General features: G+C 41.9%; 1 pseudogene; it reads right to left on the reverse strand.

The window, feature by feature from the left end:
• Positions 1 to 4,420: 4,420 nt before the first annotated feature.
• LOC124778335 lies at positions 4,421 to 4,538 on the reverse strand (annotated as a pseudogene).
• Positions 4,539 to 23,451: the final 18,913 nt, after the last annotated feature.

Here is a 23,451-nt window from a genome sequence, read left to right on the forward strand (position 1 = left end):
GAGGTTCATATTACCAACCACGATACCATGCAGCGCGGTACAGATGGACCCAACAACATGCCGAATTGACCGCTCAGGATCGGCATCACGTTCTCTTCACTGATAAGTGTCGCATATGCCTTCAACCAGGCAATCGTTAGAGACGTGTTTGGAGGCAACCCAGTCAGGCTGAACACCTTAGACACACTGTCCAGCGAGTGCAGTAAGGTGAAGGTTCCCTGCTGTTTTGGGGTGGCATTATGTGGGGCCGACGGACGCCGCTGGTGGTCATGGAAGGCGCACTAACGGCTGTACGATGCGTGAATGCCATTCTCCGACCGATAGTGCAACCATATTGGCAGCGTATTGGGGAAGCATTCATCTTCATGTACGACAATTCGCGTCCCCATCGTGCACATCTTGTGAATGACTTCCTTCATTATATCGACATCGCTCGACTATAATGGCCAGCATGTTCTACAGACATGAACCCTATCGAAGATGCCTGGGATAGACTGAAGGGTTGTGTATGGACGACGTGGCCCACCAAACACTCTGAGTGATATACAGCGAATCACCGTTGAGGAGTGGGACAATCTGGTCCAACAGTGCCTTGAGGAACTTGTGGATAGTATGCCGCGACGCATACAGGCATGCATCAATGAAACAGGATGTGCCACTGGGTATTGGAGGACCGGTGTGTACAGCAATCTGGGCCGGCATCTCTGAAGGTGTCGCTGTATGGTGGTACAACATGCAATGTGTGGTCTTCATGAGCAATAAAAAGCGTGGAATTGATGCTGATGTTGATCTCTATTCCAATATTATGTACAGGTTGCGGAAAAAACTTTTTTGATGCGTGTAATTTCTGCTTTTTTAATGTGGAAAATGAAAAGACTATATGATATACTAAAATGTGACAAATTATACTGACATAACAACAAAAATTCTGCAACAACAACCTTCAAATTTATTTACATCATTCCAACCGTGAGTACCTAAAATGTGACATTTTCAGCTTTAAGAATCAGACCGCTAGACAAGAATAACTGGAGCCAACTCTACGTAAAAAGCTAACTAAAATAGAAAGTTTATTGTTATCTTCGCTCCTATCAGATCTTCATAAGAGACTCGTGTGGACAATAAAATGGAATTAGGAAGGAGGGGGGAGATTACAAATAGCAAAACCAGAGAAGAGAATGATGTTTGGGTCTGGAGCGAAGTCGACGTTCCAACTCATCCCGAAGTTGTTTCTCTGCGTTCCTGTAGAGACTTTGGGCAGGACAGTGCGTTTCGAAAATGCTATTGCTCAGAAATCATTGCCTCATGCTGCTGCTTCAAGACAAACTGCATTGTTATGTTTATATAGTAACCGTCTCTGTAGTGTTGCTCTCCTTTACACAGTAGACAATTAACGTTTTAGTAAATACAAGGTGACCACACTCTAATAACGAAAAACACTCCCATACCGTAACACCACCTTCTCTGCACTTTACTGTTGTCACTGGACATGATGGTAAGTACGTTCTTCATGTCACGAATCGCGCGGCCCCTCCTGCCGGAGGTTCGAGTCCTCCGTCGGGCACGGGTGTGTGTGTGTGTGTGTTGTCCTTAGTGTTCTACATCTACATCTACATGGATACTCTGCAAATCACATTTAAGTGCCTGACAGAGGGTTCATCGAACCACCTTCACAATTCTCTATTATTACAATCCCGTATAGCGCGCGGAAAGAATGAACACCTATATCCTACCGTACGAGCTCTGATTTCCCTTATTTTATCGTGGTGATCGTTCCGCCCTATGTAGGTCGGCGTCAACAAAATATTTTCGCATTCGGAGGAGAAAGCTGGTGATGGCAATTTCGTGAGAACATTCCGTCGCAACGAAAAACGCCTTTCTTTTAATGATGTCCAGCCCAAATCCTGTATCAGTTCTGTGACCCTCTTGCATATTTCGTGATAATACAAAACGTGCTGCCTTTCTTTGAACTTTTGCGATGTACTCCGTCAGTCCTACCTGGTAAGGATTCCACACCGCGCAGCAGTATTCTAAAAGAGGACGGACAAGCGTAGTGTAGGCAGTCTCCTTTAGTAGGTCTGTTACATTTTCTAAGTGTCCTGCCAATAAAACGCAGCCTTTGTTTAGCCTTCCCCACAACTTTTTCTATGTGTTATTTCCAATTTAAATTGTTCGTGATTGTAATACCTAGGTATTTAGTTGAATTTACGGCTTTTAGATTATACTGATTTATTCGTGTAACCGTAGTTTAACTAGTTCCTTTTAGTACTCATGTGGATGACCTCACACTTTTCGTTATTTAGGGCCAACTGCCACTTTTCGCACCATTCAGATATTTTTTCTAAATCGTTTTGTAGTTTGTTTTGATCTTGTGATGACTTTATTAGTCGATAAACGACAGCGTCATCTGCAAACAACCGAAGACGGCTGCTCAGATTGTCTCCCAAATCGTTTATATAGATAAGGAACAGCAAAGGGCCTATAGCACTACCTTGGGGAACGCCTGAAATCACTTCTGTTTTACTCGATGACTCTCCGTCAATTACTACGAACTGTGACCTCTCTGACAGGAAATCGCAAATCCAGTCACATAACTGAGACAATATTCCATAAGCACGCAATTTTACTACGAGCCGCTTGTGTGGTACAGTGGGAAAAGCCTTCCGGAAATCCAGGAATACGGAATCTTTCGTCGAGCGAACGGTTGTATAAGATTGTTAAGTATGGAGCTAATGAATCAGCGTAAGTTAGTTTAAGTAGTGTGTAAGTCTAGGAGCCGATGACCTCAGCAGTTTGGTCCCTTAGGAATTCAGACACACACATATTTTTAAGTATGTTCTCCAGGCAGTCGCCAAACCCAAACGATCCCATAAGCTTAACACAGGGTATAGCAGGAATAATAATCCCAAATCGCACGTCACCAGTCATCCGCTGTCCATTGGCGTCTCTCTTCACACCACCGCAAGCGTCGCTGAGCGTCGACTGTAGAAATATGTGGCTTATGGTGAGTTGCTCAACTACAGTACGCCTTTCTCAACTCCCAATTCACAGTCACTGTGATAGTTGTATACCTGGTCGCTCTTTGGACCTCACTGGTGATTCCTACCGAAGATTTCATGCAGTTGTTTACAGCGGCCACCTGCAGTGCTCACTTGTTCCTGTCCATCAGTACACGAGGTCTTCCTGCTGATTTGGTTGAACTGTGCTCGTCTGTTCGCGTTTTCACTCCCCATTCGCATCACCGACGGTCGAATTGGGCCACTTTAGGAAAGTCTGCGGTCGGATTGGGCCACTTTAGAAAAGCCGAAGTGTTCCGGATGGATGTGTTTCACGTGTGACAACTAATGACTAGTCGTTGCGATCGCCTGACCGGTCCATTCTGCTGTCACTGGTTCTTTCCTGAGAACACAATAGTCCTCGCTTCTTTTTATACCGTCGGGTCCAACTCTCGTGACATCTATCGATCAATTCCTAATTATATAGATGTCTCTGGCTACTTCTGATCGGATATGTATGTAATAGAGGAATGAAATAAACAGAAGGGGGAAGGACCTAAATCGAAACAGCTGCATCAAAAAACGTGAAGAAATCGAAACGGAAGTGGGAATCAGAAGGGAAGAATTACACCACGGGAAAGTGAAAATAAATTTGGGTGAATTTAAAAGCAAAGGCATCATCATTAAAAGTGTGAAATAAATGTCATTGTTAAACACCAGAGGAGAGGACGGGTAGGTGAAAACAGTAGAATGAGGAACTCTTCGACGGGGAACGCTCTGTCGGTTGACACGACAGGGGCAAAAATGACTGTCGATTTGTAGGCATTGGAGATCTACTATTGTACCTCTCATCTGATAGAGTTTTCGATGGCTTTGCTGCCAAACAAGAAAGAAGGTTTTCTTCGGAATTTTGTAGAAAGTGAGATATTAAACGACAACTGAAATTTGTTTCTAGAATCTACAAACATCGGATTTTCAGACGAGTATTATCGACACAATCCGAAAGATGTCAATGCCAGGTAAATGTGAAAACTACCACAAAAACTGCTCAAGCATCCAAGCTTCTAACAAGGGTAATATACACGAGAATGGAAAAGAAAATTGAACGTCTGTTAGATGACGATTAGTTTGGTATGAGGAAAGGTAAAAGCACCAGAGAGGCAGTTCTGCAATACACTTGGAAACAAAATCAAAGCTAAGGAAAGGTTTCCTCCTCGTCCGTCCGAACAAGCCTTAGAGGGCATAACGGTAGCGACCGGCCGCCGTGTCATCCTCAGCCCACAGGCGTCACCAGATGCGGATATCGAGGGACATGCGGTCAACACACCGCTCTCCCGGCCGTATGTCAGTTTACGAGACCGGAGCCGTTGCTTCTCAATCAAGTAGCTCCTCAGTTTGCCTCACAAGGGCTGAGTGCATCCCCTTGCCAACAGCGCTCGGCAGACTGGATGGTCACTCATCCAAGTGCTAGCCCAGCCCGACAGCGCTTAACTTCGGTGATCTGACGGGAACCGGTGTTACCTCTGCGGCGAGGCCGTTGGCGTCTCAAAAGGTTTGGTAACCTACAAAAAAGTACTCGAGAAATCGAATGGTGCAAGAAATCTTAAATCCTCAGAAAAATGCGCATAAACTATAGGGAAAGGTAAGTATTATGGAAAACGCACATTAGTCATTACTGTACCATAAGAATGGAAAACCAAGAGTGAAGTGGTCTGCTTAAAAGGATGTAAGGCAGTGATGCAACCTTACCTGCTGCTGTTCAAACACTTTGTCAAGAAAACAATGAGGATTTGAAAAGAAATGTTCAAAAATGGAATAAAAATTCTGCGTGAAAGGATATCACTGATAACATTTGATGATGACAATGCTGTCTTTAGTGAAAGAAAGGAAGAAGTACAGAAAATGTAGTATGGAATTAACAGTCTAATGAGCAAAGTATACGGAAAGTACTGAGTAGATGCAATGAATTGGCAAAAAATGTGTGTGATATCTTATGGGACTTAACTGCTAAGGTCATCAGTCCCTAAGCTTACACACAACATAAATTATCCTAAGGACAAACACGCACACCCATGCATTAGGGAGGACTCGAACCTCCGCTGGGACCAGCCGCACAGTCCATGGCTGCAGCGCCTGAGACCGCTCGGCTAATCCCGCGGGGCAATAAATAGGCGATGAAGAAAATATCAGAATGGGGGACTACCTAATATACAAAGTGAAAGAGTTCTACTATCTTGGGAGAAAAATAGTGGATGACGGTGAAGCGAGGTTGACATAAGAAACAGACTATCACTAACGTAGATAGCATTCCTCTCCAAAAGAAATCTGCTAGTATCAAACAAAGGCCTTAGTTAGTTGAAGACATTTATGTGAATGTATGTTTGGAACACAGCACTCTATGGAAGTGAATCATTCACTATGGAAAAACCGCAAAAGAAGAGAATCGAAGAATTTGAAACTTGGTGTTTCAGAGGGCCAAAGGAAATTAGGTGTACAATAAGACATAAGAACGTTCATCGCAGACTCGGTATGTATTTGGAAAAAATTGTTGGGGACAAATAACTGCGGGTGACTGTTCCAAGTGCAGTTGAAGAAGTTGGCACAGGGAACGAAACGTATCGAAGCAGTCATAATACTGATGACAAATTTTAAAAAAGGAAAATACTACGAAGAAGTGAATGAATTTTGATAATTATGTCCTATAATCAACAAGATCAGTCACTTTTAGCTTCTCTTTTCTTTCCATGTTGGCCTGTCCCCTACGTTCTTTCCAGTACATTCAGTTAAAGTAATACAGTCAAACCCTTTATGAACGCTCTATCGGTTTGAAAAGTGCATTTGTTTACAAATTTTGTCTGTCACTAACTGATGTCGTGTACCAGTGTCGAGATGAGGGGAAAAAAAAAGGATCTTAGCACTATGGGACTTAACATCTGAGGTCATCAGTCCCCTAAGGACATCACACACATCCATCCCGAGGCAGGATTCGACCCTGCGACCGTAGCAGCAGCGCGGTTCCAGACTGAAGCGCCTAGAACCGCTCGGCCACAACGGCCGGCCGAGATGAGGAGATGCTAGTGAAAGTCGCTGATGAATATTGTGAAATAACATATATAAACCGCGAGAGGAGTTACGCCAAAGAAAAGTTATCTACAGGTCATTACGATTTACAGGCTGTATACAGAAGTTCGAAAAATAACCATTCAGAAAATTCAATTTTTTTCCAAAACATCGTGAAATCTTTTGCAGCTCGGCCGCATTACAGCTGATATGGCGATATTAAAACCAAAAGGATTTTCTTACTTGATCTCCGTGCAATATGGAACTGTGAGCAAAAGACATAATAGCGTTTAAGTTTTTTGTCCAACGTAAGCAACAAGTCTTACAAAGACAATTACGGATCATTGATCTACACGTCGTTGATGAAAAACATACCGGTAAGAAGAGAATCGACGGCGCACAGAAACATTTCTAAGAAGCTGGCACCAGAAAGAAACCTCCACACAATGCACTTATCTTGAATCGAGAAGGGATTCTAGCTAGTTGCTTCAATTCGCCTCCGTATCACACATGAAACTTTCGTTCTGTGAAACACATAGCAGTATTTAAAACGCCACGCTACGGAGGCACTGATGAAGTCTGCGCAAATATACGAAAACATGTGTATTGGAATAATATACCAGTTTTCAAACTCATGAATATATAGTTTACTTTCAAAAATGCCAGTGGAACGACGGTGATCCAGTATTTCGCCAGATTTTAATAGCAGCTTTAGAAAATGTTCATAAATGTTCAAATTAGTACCACCGTACTGAGTTCGTATAGCTTAACTCGCAGCCCGCTAGCTTACAAGAGACGGTGGCGAATGACAGTCGCATAGAATTCGCACGTCTGGTTAACGAACAGGGGTCTAGTAGACCAGCCACCGTGAGTGCGGTTTTTTGGCGGTTTCCCACATTCATAAAAGGAAACACCGAGCTGATCCCCAATCTCCGTCTTAGTAAACACTGTAGAAGAACAAGGGAAATACGACACACACAGCAAAAACATCTCTGACAATAAGTGACGGCTTTCGGCACAAGTAAGCATCGATCTACAAAATTATAACAATGACGTGCCGAATCATGAAACAGGCTCACCACCATGGGGTAATCGCTGGGAAGAAGAACGTCAGACACACCCTGTACACATTACATTCAAACACAAACTCCTCCCGACCAATAATTTTCAACATCGGGTGCGTTCTCTGTAATCTAAAGCAATTAGTCCACAATATAGGATAAGGCCAAGCCGAGCACTGAAGGATGTATTTCGTCTCATGTTACACTCGTTAAGATCAATGTAGCTCTCTCTTGCTAGGACAGACATATAATAGAACTCCTTGTTTCTGCTCTCAATCTGTTCAGATATTTTCATTACGATCCAGTTTTCGTTGGAGCCAAATACTAAGTTGAAAATTTGACAACGGCGGCTGGACCCAGAGAGGCGCTGGGAAGGGAATTTCCACCTCTCTCCTCTCCCCTCTCCCCTCTCCCCTCCCCCCCTCACCCCCTCTCTACAATCTTCGCAGGACGAAGACGCACCCCGCCGATCGAAACGGACAATAGTTTGAAGAACGTGTAATGGATATTTATTAGCAGTAGGTGTATCCGGAGTCTGTCTGCGTGATATATTTAACCTGTTTGTCATCCCCTACGAAACTTCACCCCTCCCCTTCCTCCCACACAGTTTGGCTATCGTAAATGCCCAGTCAGGAGATTCCCGAAATCCCGGCCTGAGTTCGTGGCCATTGTCCCTGGAAAACAAACGCACAGCCATTCTTCAAATGGCTGTGAGCACTATGGGACTTAACATCTGTGGTCATCAGTCCCCTAGAACTTAGAACTACTTAAACCTAACTAACCTAAGGACCTCACACACATCCACGCCCGAGGCAGGATTCGATCCTGCGACCGTAGCAGTCGCGCGGTTCCGGACTGAGCGCCTAGAACCGCTAGACCACCGCGGCCGGCTGCCATTCTTCGACCCACAATGTACAAACATATATATTTATGTTTTATTGTTAATAGATGTACTCAATTACCTTGTTCCGTTTTTTAATACGATTTTAAATTTAGTATTGTGAAATCGTTTCATTATACAAGGGAAGTTAATTTCCGAACAAGCTCAGCTACGTTCGTGCGGGCGTGTCCTCTTTCTCCTGCGCGCTCTCTCTCTCTCTCTCTCTCTCTCTCTCTCTCTCTCTCTCTGCAACACACACACACACACACACACACACACACACACACACATACACAGAAAGGGACAGGAAGGGGGTGGAGGGAGGAAGTGAGCCGGAGCAGGGGGAGAGATATCTTAGGGCAGCGGAATGAAACGTCTAGTGGACACAAAGATCTTTGTTGTTTTCCTTTCGATATTATTAATCTCTTGCTGTTTACGAGGAATCCATGTGTTTGTCAAATCGAACTGCAGGAAACACACACACACACACACACACACACACACACACACACACACGTTCTAAAAGTTATGTAATACACTGACCAGTCAGAAAGCAGAGTCCGAACTTCCTTTTCGGAGGTGGAGAAGCGTTCTTCCTTCCTCCCATCGCGTACAGCGCCAGCAAAGTTTTTCTGCGAGTTAATCTCCGGACTCATTTCCTGCAACGCAGCGACAAGATAGAAGGCAATGAGAAGAAATTTCTCTGTCGGTAAGGGAGTGGCAGCACCACTGACAGATTTCTCTCATCTCTTCCTCGAACTCTTCGTCCGCTGAAAAAGTGACGGAAAAATTCCTACAAATCCCGGCGGGGCACAAGACGGGAAAGCATTGTTTCCTGTAACGAACACTTCTCAGATGGAGCACGTCTCTCTAATCTCCAGCTTCCAAGAGAGGTTTTGGGCGCTTTGATGGTTTACTTGTGATTACATGGAATGGGGCGTAAATTCGAGCATCTGTTGGGCAATTACTAGCCGAATCAACAGATCGTTAACGACCGATTCAAAAACTCTGCTACTTTTCTTAGGGGCTGACACTTTGTTCCATATCCCATACCAGTCTCACTTAGTAAGTGCTTCATTTGTGGTAATTCGATTCTGTGGAAAGATAAAACAGAATTTCCATTCATCATTCTTATTTGCTTCTTGTACTGTCCATGAGAAATTTTCAATTCATTCGCCCACGGCCCTCGCCGTCTAACATAAGACTATCATTTGTTTTCAGTTGTAGTTAATTCACTAATTTCATTGTTGCCTGACCAAGCAAATATGTCAATTATTTGGGGTGACCGCGAATTTCACCGACAAAATTTCGGGTGTTATGCGGGGATATTTTCTTAGTATCTGTGCAGTAGGGTCACATGATCTCCGGTGGTTTTCTTACATGAGGGGCTTTCAAAAAGTAATGCAACGCATTTTTTCCTCGGCCAGTTTCAGTTGAAAAAAAATCGTATTTTGTTATTGGACATCGTGAAATATTCTCGCTTCAGCCCCTATGGTTTTATAAAGGGCGGCTCTATACGCAGGCTGCCTTCACACTGGCGTCTGTAACGGAGATGCAGTCCCATCAGAGAGCTGTCGTTTAGTTTCTTCTGGCGGAAAACCAGAACCTCTCAGCTATTCATAGGCGCAGAATGTTTACTCAGACCTGGCAATGAACAAAAGCACGGCGAGTCGTTGGGTAGGCGTCTGTCATCAGCGCAACAAGGTCGCGCAAATCGGGCCGATCTCCAGAATGGCGGCCGGCAGCACACAGTAGTGACGCGTGCAGTGTTTGAACGTGGGGACACTCTCATTCGAGGTGATCGACGGATCACAATCGAACACCTCGTTGCGCAACTTGACGTCTCTGTTGGTAGTGCTGACACGCTCCTCAACTAGGTGGGGCACTCACAGGTGGGTGCCCACTAGTTTCCTCGCCGCGTAACAGAAGATCATAAAGAGCAACGAAGGACCGTCTGTGCGGAATTACTTGCGCGTTACGAGGCTGATCGTGACAATTTTCTGTATAACATCGTCCAGGTGCGGTGCGGTTCTCCTGCATCGTCCCCTACGCCCGTCGGAATATGGGACCTCATCATCATTTGGTTAAAGTTTCACTCACACAGCATTGTGATATTCATTACGTTCATACTGACAGTAGACCTCTCTATCCTAAACACCACTATGAGCAGTTCAGAGGCGATCTCTGTGGTAAGTTCCTACTAAATTGTCTTTCGCCCTGACTACTGATAATCAAAGTCAATGCTCGCCACAAAAGTGGAAAATAATTGTCACCACTTGCTACGTGGGTTTATTAACATTACGGGAGGCGCACTAACAGTTACTTTTTCGAAATCTAAGCGATCCAAGACGATGTACAGTCCTCGCGAGTTCACTTCCTATTATTACTAAAAATAAGCGTTTTGTAATAGCCTGTCTCTGACGTCATCCGAAGCAGCGTGCACTACGACGTTTGACTAACGCGGATCTTATGGTGGCTGGGTGCGAAGTGAAGCCTAGTCTTGTCTCTCGAGCTGTAATTATGTATGTGGCGCAGTGAACGACCAAGGGAGCAACTGCTGTTATCCGCCCTATGCCCACGGTAACATTCACTAAACGGCCGCTTTCTCGGACACACAATATTTAATAATAATGTTATGAATCAATTTACAATCTTCGTAAGTTTCGCATGAATGTAGGTAAGTTGGTTAAAATCACAGAAAAAGTTATAGCTCGCCTGCATTAAAACTTTCCCTTCTAGATTTCTTAGAACGGAACTGACAATAGAACATAACCTCTGAACTAAAACTTTAAGAGACCTAGTATTGGTTGTTGTTAACATCAAGGTCCTAAACCTTGTTATAGCTGTATTATTTAATAGGTTTCATCACTTTCTAGCATTAATATAACAGATACTTAATGTACTGCAAATGAGGAAGTTTTTGTTAAAAAATTTAGTTTTCATTAAATTACTCGATAACTATTTGAGATAGCTTAATGGTGTCACGTAGTTATTATTTTTATGTTGAACTAAAGCATCATACATGTTTTTGTGGTGTCACCGCCAGACACCACACTTGCTAGGTGGTAGCTTTAAATCGGCCGCGGTCCATTAGTACATGTCGGACCCGCGTGTCGCCACTTTCAGTGATAGCAGACCGAGCGCCACCACACGGCAGGTCTAGAGAGACGTACTAGCACTCGCCCCAGTTGTACGGACGACGTAGCTAGCGATGCACACTGACGAAGCCTCGCTCATTTGCAGAGCAGATAGTTAGAATAGCCTTCACCTAAGTCAATGGCTATGACCTAGCAAGGCGCCATTAGCAGTATATTGTCTGAAACTATAGAGTTTCACTTGTATCGTCAATAGCGATGTACCAAGGATGGATTAAAGTTAAGTATTCCAGAAGCTACGTACTTTTCTTTATAGCATTCATTACGTATCCTGTTTCAGACCTCACGACATCCTGCGTGAGCTTTAGCGCGTGCCTTTTCGGCTTCCTCTCATTGTGTCTAGGCTGTCTCGTCTAGACACAACAGTTTTCATATTTCTAAGGCTTTTAGCGCCTTCAATTTTTTCTTAAAAACGTGGATTCTGACCAAAATATTGCTTTAATCACGTTGAGACTTGTACCAGTTAATTTTGACATACATCTGCACATTATGACCAATTTCTGGCTTCCTAGCTCAATTATTTAGCGGCACTAATTTGTTTCTTAGAACGATTTATTTAGGTAAAATATCGACCTAATCAATCTGATACTTGGCAGTTTAAACATTATCACATTAAAGCATATGTCGACAAAGTTTAAAAAAGTAACTTTAACTTTTAATTTCATTCTTAATTATTGTGCAATATTCATGTGCTAAGCACACACGCGTTATGGTGACGTGGCACTATGCGCAGTGAACTCGGGTAAGTCCCGGCACACTCGCTCGTCTCTGCATCTCTCAAACGATACAGCGCTTGTTTCGCCACAAAGTCAGTGAAACTTCTGAATAAAGGAAGAGGTGTAAAGATAGGTTTGAAGCACAAATAATTCATAAAATCTAGAGTCCTACTGGACCTTGCAGCAGTGGTAACACCGGTTGTCATCTGATACCGAAGTTACGCGCTGCCAGGCATGGTTAGCATTTGGATGAGGGACCGTCCGGGTCTGCCGAGAGCTGTTGACAAGCGGGGTGCACTCAGCCCTTGGAAAACCGGTTGAGGAGCTACTTGACTGAGAAATAGCGGCTTCGGTTCCGAAAACTGAGAACGGCCGGGCGAGTGCTGTGCTGACTGCATGCCTCTTCATATCCGCATCCAGTGACGACTGTAGGCTACCAATCACGGCGGTCGGTCGGTACCGTTGGGACCTCCGATGCCGGTTCAGAGTTAAGTTTACTCCAAACTATCTATAGTATCGTGAAACAGATGACAAATGAAACGCTTGAGTTCGTCACCTTGGGTACGTCTTTCAAGACAGCAAAGCTTCCTAACGCCAGTGTTACTAACTAAATTTCTACCATGCGCCTATACAACATTTGACATGTGCCTAGTTCAGCTTGAAAGCCCCTACAGAAGCTAAAGTTTTTATAGTAAAGAAATAATCTGTCAGTATATAATGGACTAACAGTTCCTATAGAGCAGCCTTAAACATGTGCAGCCGTATCTCTGAGAAAAACCCTTTGTAGCTAACAAATACAGAATAAGTAAAATATGAATTGCCCGACACTTTCCATAGTCTCTTGAATGAAGACATTGTGATTAAGTGGCGATTACACTTGGAAAGATGAATGATATCCTTCCTCAATAGTCCCTCTCTCTTGAGTCTGCCATTAATATAATTTACATTGTTCTTGTTACCACGCTCGTCTAAATTAGTTTTTTCTGCTTTGCCTGCAACTGCTTTGAAGTTTCCTCCCCTTTCCTTTTCTTCCTCGGTGTTGAAGCCATAATCAGCAGATATTCATACTAAGATCATACGAGAAAAACTATGAAACCTTACTTTGGAAGGAACTGAAGCAACTAAAGTGCACTGCATTAACTGTTTATTCAATTTCGTCGTATTTCATGCTGCGTTGCGTTCCAACCAATTTAGATAAGGCTGAACTGTGACTTTTATATAAAATTAATGAAACTGCTTTCAAATCTGCTTCTTTTGAGCCATAAACCGTGGTAGTGGCTTGTCGAAAAGCACTATTTCTCGATATCCGACTGTATTACGATCACACTAAATAAGCACTGGCGATTTACTTAAGTACATCCTGATTTTTCATTCGTTGACCTAATAAATTTTATTGTAGGGTAGGCCTAAATTTTAGTTATATATTCCACGAGTGATTTAATTTTATTTTTGTTGACATAATTCATTTGAGAGTTACACTGATTCTGTTTCACTGAATGGTGTCTCATATCTGGCTCTGGTCTAATGACTTATGAGCTGGTATGATATGTCAAAATAAGACGACATAGATGAATGACATTATAAAGGATGTAGATTGTGTCTGAAAATCCTTGGAAGAGAAGTGAACAGGTGGCGCTTGAAATTTTCGAAGGGGCAGCAAAATTCCTGAAGCGGCCCTGTTTTAGGGTCTGAGGCACCACTGCTGATATTACTGCGTCACACTGATGTATGCTGCTTGCAACAGTAGCGGAAACGTTCGTAGTTTTTGTTCCGGCATAAGGTCAAGCACTGGCACGCCAGGTGGGAACGTCAGAGCAGAGAGGGCTGTGAGATGACGTCAGCCAATTGCATGCTGACCGACCCCTCTCCAGGATGATAACGAGACGACAGCGCTCTCTAGACGAAGAGGACATAAGCGCCGCACCGCCTGGCTGCGACCCAGTTCTACCACTTCGATAGAAGTGCGAAGACCAGCGACCTGGACAGAAGCATCCACTGTATTACTCGTATTAGGACTTGTATATACTGAAGGGATTTCTTATTTTGTCTGTCGCTCTTTGCTTTCAACATATTTATATTTCACAAAGTTAAGTACTGTTATCATTTCCTATTGTAATAAAAACTCATTAATACGATGTCTGCAGCTCGTGGTCTTGCAGTAGCGTTCTTGCTTCCCGCACATGTCGTCCTGGGTTCGATTCCTGGTGGGCTCAGGGATTTTCCCTGCACCGAGATGACTGGGTGTTGTTGTGTCGTCTTCATCATCATCATTTATCCCAATTATGGTCGGGGGAAGGCAATGGCAAACCACCTCCACTAGGACCCTGCCTAGTACAGCAATGCAGGTTTCCTGCTTTGTCCTCTATGCTCCTCGGAGTATGGGGACTTATCATCATCATACGATTTGCTTGAATTTTTGTCTAGCGATCTGAGAAAGCAGGTAAGCAGGTTTCCTAGGCACCCTATCTTTGACGACTAGGCAGGATACAACAGTTTTGTTACGCATAATGCGGTCACACACTGAGAAGGTTTTCATTGAAATGGACTGTCAGCAGAGGTCTGTGCTCTTATATTGCTGTGCTCTGTGACGTTTAGTACGTTGAAGCACATATATAACACAGTGGATTCATCACTTCATAGCGAGGAGATATGACTGCACACCAAACGTTATGGCCATGCACAATTGCCGAGAGATCTACCCACTGCTGCAACGAGGCCCATCAGTGCGCTGTTAAATTCGCGATAGTTGGAGACCCCTATCGCCACTGTTTTGTTACACACCTCATTTGACTGTGGCAACAATGGCTTTCCTTCAATCGAGGTACTTACGCTACAGACTTGTTCGGTGAGAGACATATGGCATGCTTGAATAGAACCAACTAGACTTCAAGGAGTAGAGTGGCTTTAAGTCTGCGTGACAGATAAACCTGTATAACGCGTGTATTTCAATTTTAGTAACCCAGCCGTTGACTATCGTGGAAAATGTAACCCATGTGAATGTGCTGGGTACCGTCAACAACCTGTTGGCTGCTGTGATTGAGTCTTCGTTGCCGTAGTTAAGTTTTACTGGCGTAACCTGTTGCGCAATGTGGTAGCAACATCTCGATATAAAATTTTGTGTTGCGAAAATAAGGTAATGCTCAGGAAATAATAAATTTATGATGTTTAACTATATATCATCATGTTCTACGCTATTATGTCGTCCTTAATATATTACAACATATAAAATTTCCTACAGAAGCGTTTCCATGTGCTGACAGCAGCTGCAGTCGCCTAGTGTAGAGCGAATTCTCTGTGTTTCAAGTGGGGTAAAACTGCGCTCTTCATATCATTCCCTCACGCTTTACCATTGTTAGTTTTTTCATTGATAAGCAATAAGTACATGAACTCTACGAAATGAGAATTATGCACCCACTGCAGGCTTTAAAAGAGACAAATCATCACTATTTCAGCGTCGATAAAAGGAAAACTAAATGGAAGGCATGCACTCCAGGAATGCCGGAAGTTAGAAAAGAATACGTGAAAATGCAGAGTCCAAACGACAAGTAATGAGAGGGTTTGGAACAGGAGAATCTGTCCTCAGATCCCCTCTAGGAGGTATGAGGTAGTTTAGAGTTGAAATTTATCTGTAATTTTTATTCGTCGTCGTCGTCGTCGTCGTCGTCACCACCACTACCACCACCACCACCACCACCACCATCTACTTTCATGGAAAGGTTCGAGGAACCTGTTCCGGCTTCAGCTTGTAAACTGCTTCCTTTCTTGAGCAGACATACGTCCATTACCCCTTTGGGTGTACATTTCAAAACTATTTTAGGATTCCTGTCTTGTTGCATCTTGTTTACTTGTTCTTTTCACTCCTGCTTACATGAGCTGATTTTTTTCTGTTATTCGAAATATTTTTAGCTCATTTATAATATATTCGTTTCTCAATTTGTCTTCTAGTTTACATTACTTAACTAATCTGAGGAATTTCATTTCTGATGTTGTTGTTGTTGTTGTTGTTGTTGTGGTCTTTAGTCCTGAGACTGGTTTGATGCAGCTCTCCATGCTACTCTATCCTGTGCAAGCTTCTTCATCTCCCAGTACCTACTGCAACCTACATCCTTCTGAATCTGCTTAGTGTATTCATCTCTTGGTCTCCCCCTATGATTTTTACCCTCCACGCTGCCCTCCAATACTAAATTGGTGATCCCTTGATGCCTCAGAACATGTCCTACCAACCGATCCCTTCTTCTGGTCAAGTTGTGCCACAAACGTCTCTTCTCCCCAATCCTATTCAATACTTCCTCATTAGTTATGTGATCTACCCATCTAATCTTCAGCATTCTTCTGTAGCACCACATTTCGAAAGCTTCTATTCTCTTCTTGTCCAAACTATTTACCGTCCATGTTTCACTTCCATACATGGCTACACTCCATACGAATACTTTCAGAAATAACTTCCTGACACTTAAATCTATACTCGATGTTAACAAATTTCTCTTCTTCAGAAACGCTTTCCTTGCCATTGCCAGTCTACATTTTATATCCTCTCTACTTTGACCATCATCAGTTATTTTGCTCCCCAAATAGCAAAACTCCTTTACTACTTTAAGTGTCTCATTTCCTAATCTAATACCCTCAGCATCACCCGACATAACTCTACTACATTCCATTATCCTCGTTTTGCTTTTGTTGATGTTCATCTTATATTCTCCCTTCAAGACACCATCCATTCCGTTCAACTGCTCTTCCAAGTCCTTTGCTGTCTCTGACAGAATTACAATGTCACCGGCGAACCTCAAAGTTTTTATTTCTTCTCCATGGATTTTAATACCTACTCCAAATTTTTTTTTTGTTTCCTTTACTGCTTGCTCAATATAGAGATTGAATAACATCGGGGAGAGGCTACAACCCTGTCTTACTCCCTTCCCAACCACTGCTTCCCTTTCATGACCCTCAACTCTTATAACTGGCATCTGGTTTCTGTACAAGTTGTAAATAGCCTTTCGCTCCCTGTATTTTACCCCTGCCACCTTTAGAATTTGAAAGAGAGTATTCCAGTCAACATCGTCAAAAGCTTTCTCTAAGTCTACAAATGCTAGAAACGTAGGTTTGCCTTTCCTTAATCTTTCTTCTAAGATAAGTCGTAAGGTCAGTATTGCCTCACGTGTTCCAGTATTTCTACGGAATCCAAACTGATCTTCCTCGAGGTCGGCTTCTACTAGTTTTTCCATTCGTATGTAAAGAATTCGTGTTAGTACTTGGCAGCTGTGGCTTGTTAAACTGATTGTTCGGTAATTTTCACATCTGTCAACACCTGCTTTCTTTGGGATTGGAATTATTATATTCTTCTTGAAGTCTGAGGGTATTTCGCCTGTTTCATACATCTTGCTCACCAGATCGTAGAGTTTTGTCAGGACTGGCTCTCCCAAGGCCGTCAGTAGTTCCAATGGAATGTTGTCTACTCCGGGGGCCTTGTTTCGACTCAGGTCCTTCAGTGCTCTGTCAAACTCTTCACGCAATATCGTATCTCCCATTTCATCTTCATCTACATCCTCTTCCATTTCCATAATATTGTCCTCAAGTGCATCGCCCTTGTATAGACCCTCTATATACTCCTTCCACCTTTCTGCTTTCCCTTCTTTGCTTAGAACTGGGTTTCCATCTGAGCTCTTGATGTTCATACATGTGGTTCTCTTATCTCCAAAGGTCTCTTTAATTTTCCTGTAGACAGTATCTATCTTACCCCTAGTGAGATAAGCCTCTACATCCTTACATGTCCTCTAGCCATCCCTGCTTAGCCATTTTGCACTTCCTGTCGATCTCATTTTTGAGACGTTTGTATTCCTTTTTGCCTGCTTCATTTACTGCATTTTTATATTTTCTCCTTTCATCAATTAAATTCAATATTTCTTCTGTTACCCAAGGATTTCTACTAACCCTCTTCTTTTTACCTACTTGATCGTCTGCTGCCTTCACTACTTCATCCCTCAGAGCTACCCATTCTTCTTCTACTGTATTTCTTTCCCCCATTCCTGTCAATTGTTCCCTTATGCTCTCCCTGAAACTCTGTACAACCTCTGGTTCTTTCAGTTTATCCAGGTCCCATCTCCTTAAATTCCCACCTTTTTGCAGTTTCTTCAGTTTTAATCTACAGGTCATAACCAATAGATTGTGGTCAGAGTCCACATCTGCCCCTGGAAATGTCTTACAATTTAAAACCTGGTTCCTAAATCTCTGTCTTACCATTATATTATCTATCTGATACCTTTTAGTATCTCCAGGGTTCTTCCATATATACAACCTTCTATCATGAGTCTTAAACCAAGTGTTAGCTATGATTAAGTTGTGCTCTGTGCAAAATTCTATCAGGCGGCTTCCTCTTTCATTTCTTAGCCCCAATCCATATTCACCTACTACGTTTCCTTCTCTCCCTTTTCCTACACTCGAATTCCAGTCACCCATGACTATTAAATTTTCGTCTCCCTTCACTATCTGAATAATTTCTTTTATTTCATCATACATTTCTTCGTCATCTGCAGAGCTAGTTGGCATATAAACTTGTACTACTGTAGTAGGTGTGGGCTTCGTATCTATCTTGGCCACAATAATGCGTTCACTATGCTGTTTGTAGTAGCTTACCCGCATTCCTATTTTCCTATTCATTATTAAACCTACTCCTGCATTACCCCTATTTGACTTTGTGTTTATAACCCTGTAGTCAACTGACCAGAAGTCTTGTTCCTCCTGCCACCGAACTTCACTAATTCCCAGTATATCTAACTTTAACCTATCCATTTCCCTTTTTATATTTTCTAACCTACCTGCCCGATTAAGGGATCTGACATTCCACGCTCCGATCCGTAGAACGCCAGTTTTCTTTCTCCTGATAACGACATCCTCTTGAGTAGTCCCCGCCCGGAGATCCGAATGGGGGACTATTTTACCTCCGGAATATTTTACCCAAGAGGACGCCATCATCATTTAATCATACAGTAAAGCTGCATGCCCTCGGGAAAAGTTACGGCTGTAGTTTCCCCTTGCTTTCAGCCGTTCGCAGTACCAGCACAGCAAGGCCGTTTTGGTTATTGTTACAAGGCCAGATCAGTCAATCATCCAGACTGTTGCCCTTGCAACTACTGAAAAGGCTGCTGCCCCTCTTCAGGAACCACACGTTTGTCTGGCCTCTCAACAGATACCCCTCCGTTATGGTTGTACCTACGGTACGGCTATCTGTATCGCTGAGGCTCGCAAGCCTCCCCACCAACGGCAAGGTCCATGGTTCATGGGGGGGATGTTAGCTGTTCTATTTATGCCTTCTTTGTTTTCTATCCAATCCTCAGATCCATACAGTAGCAAGGAACAGCTAGTGTTTTATAGAAATTCAGTCACGTTTCTTTTGTTAATTGTTCTTTTAATTGTTACAAAAATACACTGAAAGTTTGTTGTTTCATGCTTTGCCACCATGAAAAGAAATTTCGGTGCCCAAGTAGTTAAACTGACCTATTTGCTGGATTACTTTGTTTTCTGCAAGAATTTTAGATCGCATTCCTCGGAACGCCACTCACTTTGTCTTGCCTGCAGATATTTTGAAACGATGATTTCGAAGAATTTGGTTTAATTTAAAAATTTTCTTTGGAGTGCTTTTTCTAAAGTGATTATTGTAATCTGGTCATCAGCATTCGTTAATGATTTTATATAATGATCCTTACCTAATTTTATACATTTGTTGTTTTTTGTTTCTTCATTTTACTTTTTAATAATGTCATTTACATTTGAATTTAACCAAATTCAGGGAAGACTGCAACCCTTTTTTATCTTCTTGGTTAGTTATAAAGTCATTCTTACCTTTGTGTCCCCTATTTTATTACAACTTAGTTTCATTGTTTAAGCTTCCTATGGTCCATACAAAGAGCCACACAATTCCATTTTGTTGTAACATTTTTTAAAAATAGTACTATAATAATATAATATAATAATAATAATAATAATATTGTCCTTTTTAATCTGTCAAAGGCGTCGAACTAATCGATAAAATGTATGTGTCTCTTATTATTAAATTCTCTTCTTTTATCAATTTTCTAAGTGAATGCATTATCCACTGTTCTTATCTTAGTCGTCTACATCCACTCTGGTCATTAGTTAAAATTGTTTAGACTATTGGTCTTAACGTTATGGTTAAAATTTTTTATGTACAGCTGTTAAAATACTTATTCCCGTATATTTATTATAGGCTTTCCGATTTCCTTTATTCAAAATAGAGTGCACAACAGCTGTTGTCCAGATTTCCGTTATTATCGCTTTCTCCAAGCATAAATTCAGGAAATGTAGAAATCTTAGTTTAAGGGGAATTTCGCAGTATTTTAAGAACTCACTGTAAGTGTGATGTATAGGAGCCTTTCTATTTCTCGTAGCTTTTAAAGCTTCTTCTAATTTTACTAATGTTAGTACATCTACCCTTTTGCCATATTCATTAATTTCTGCTTCTTCCATTAAGTTCTGGTATTACCATCACCTTTTGTAACGTTCTTCTCATTAATTTTCGTTCGTTGTATTTATGTGCTATGTTACATTTTCTTCCCTGTTTAAATGTCTGATTGCTTTATAAGCAATTGTTTGCTGCCCATGTATGTCATTTTCTGGTTACTTGTTCTTCGTCCATTTTTACATTCTCATTTAGCAGCTGCTCTATTTCAGTTATATTCTGGTCTCAATTCTGTCGCTTTCTGTAGATATTTTAGACAGGCTTCCTTATACCTTCTTATTACGTTTTCTAATTCTTCGTTCCACATCGTTCATGCTTTTGAAATCTTCTTTTCCGTGCTACAAAAGCTGCCCTCTGAACGCTATTATTTATATTCTATAAATTTTCAGCGGCGGATTTCATTAGCAATCGTTCATTTAGTTTATTTGCATATAAAAGTTGTTTACTTTTATTTTGTTACTTAATAAGTGTCCTTTGAATTCTGTTACTTTATTCTTGTTATTATTCCATCCTGTTAAAATATTCGTTTTAGAAATTAGTAGATTATGGTCTGATGGATGTCGCTTCCTCGACATGATCATGTATCGGTTATCAATGATGATGCTTTTTGTTAAGTACTGAGTAATCAATGGCCTTTGACCTCGAGCTGCCTATGTATTCTTGTGAATATTCGTTTTCTTTAAAAATAAATGTTAGTAATTTTCAGGTTATCAAAAACTGCGAATTTTCTTGAGTCTTATTCATGTTTTTATAAATGTATTAATCATCCAAGCCCCTAATTTTTCATGGTATTGGAATAAGCAAACTAGGATGACTCCAATGAATTTTTAAGGATGAGCGAAAACTAAAACTCGAGAAATGCTGCAGATTTTTGAACAGATATTATCATGTTACAACAAAAGATTTTAGAAGATTAGTTTCTGGTTACTGTGCTAGGAAGAATATACAAGTAAATTTAACAAATGCATTATGATGGCTAGAAAGAACCGAGTATGACATACGTATATCCCACAGAAAACCAGTATCGAACTTATAGTGTTCAGCCTGCACCAAACAAGGACATTTTTTTGATAATATTTCAACGCTAATGGAAAGGCATAAACCTGTATCTTCTGGCATATTAAAAGTATACGATTCGAAGATTAAAACTGTTTATAAGAAAACACGGAAAGTGATGGTATGATGCGGCAAGATGCAGATAGGTAAAATGGCATTCAGAGAAAGAGGTCAGTTGTCAAAGGTTGTATGTTCTCACTAAATGACTAATATTTCCTCCTGAAAGTATGTGGGGTAGTTTCAAGAATGGTGCCTCCCCTGGGTCACTAATGATGTGTTTGGATAAGCGCGGATCAAGGGTGATATAGCAGAGAAGGGGATCGGGACGTGAGCGTCATGGACTTCCGTCCCCCTCAAAAAAAAAATAAAAAATAAAAATCACAGCTACCTTTCGGAAAATAAAGTAGAGTGAAAAGTGTCTCTCAAATTATAAGAAATCCTAATTATTTCGTGTGACTGAATGGTCGAGTGCAAGTCTTTCGATAAGACATGTCTTCAGGGAATTCTGTTTCACTAATCTACCGCAGTTACACAACCGGGGAAAAGGGACCTACAGCTTGACGTGGAATCCGAATCACGTGTCGTTCCTGGCAACCCGTCACTTCGTTGAGAGATGAAGAATCGATTACAGGCAGATCGGGATTTTAACTGTTTCCGGGCATGCGCTCTGTCGCTAGACCAACAGGCCCAACAAGGGATTCTGAAAACTGCGAGCTACGTTTAACTCAGGATACCTCACAGTTGCTTACGCGAGGACCAGTTCACGTGGCTGTGCTTACGACCTGACTGCCAACATTCCAGCCAGCCGAACACACATATTCGCAGACTGAGGACGACGGTTCAATCCCGTCTCCGGCCATCCTGATTTAGGTTTTCCGTGATTTCCCTAAATCGTTTCAGGCGAATGCCGAGATGGTTCCTTTGAAAGGGCACGGCCGATTTCCTTCCCAATCCTTCCCTAACCCGAGCTTGCGCTCCGTCTCTAATGACCTCGTTGTCGACGGGACGTTAAACACTAACCACCACCACCATATTCGCAGACTGACTACCTGCTGTCTACAACAAAACAGATACGTTTCGTGGGCCCGCAGGAATCACTGGCAAACCAAAGCAGGTGGCTGAGTGAGTAAAGACAGAAAGGGAAAGAGCCTGAATACACCTCCCTACCCCTCCCGTCTCGGCCACACACACACACACACACACACACACACACACACACACAAAACATTGGCAGAGTCGTGAGAAATTGTTGCTATCACAGTTGATAAATTAATTGCATTACACTTGTATTTCACAAACTTTCATACTTATAGTTTTCAAATTCTATGTCTCTCTTAATTGCAAATTTTCTTGAACGTTATGCTGAAGCGCTGTACTAAACACTTGTGTAAGGAAATTAGTTTAGTAATACATTTAACTGTAATTTTAAAAAAAAAGTTATATTTCGTTTCAGACCTACTACGGACCACGTCAAATTAACTATTTCTCTATTCCTTGATTCTCTTTGAAAACTCTTTCATTTTCTCAGAATGAGCTATATTCCTCTCATCAGCCCATTTGCTTGCCGATGAAAGTAATGTTTCCAACCCAAGGAGAACTTTTAGATTTAGAAGTCTCTTATAACACATTGGTTTAACAACTTTAGGAAAACGTTTTTTACTGCACAGATTTCTCACTTTCACGTATGCACCTTTAATTTTTTTTTGTTAAAAAAGAAAAAGGTTCAAATGGCTCTAAGCGCTATGAGACTTAACATCTGAGGTCATCAGTCCCCTAGACTTTTTTTTTGGTCATCAGTGTAGAATTCCTTTCCTGTGCTAACCTCTTCATCTCAGAGTAGCACTTGCAACCTACGTCCTCAATTATTTGCTTGACATATTCCAATCTCTGTCTTCCTCTACAGTTTTTGCCCTCTACAGCTCCTTCTAGTACCATGGAAGTCATTCCCTCATGTCTTAGCAGATGTCCTATCATCCTGTCCCTTCTCCTTATCAGTGTTTTCCACATATTCCTTTCCTCTCCGATTCTGCGTAGAACCTCCTTATTCCTTACCTTAT

Source organism: Schistocerca piceifrons, chromosome 2, assembly GCF_021461385.2.
Source record: "Schistocerca piceifrons isolate TAMUIC-IGC-003096 chromosome 2, iqSchPice1.1, whole genome shotgun sequence".
Lineage (NCBI taxonomy): Eukaryota > Metazoa > Arthropoda > Insecta > Orthoptera > Acrididae > Schistocerca > Schistocerca piceifrons.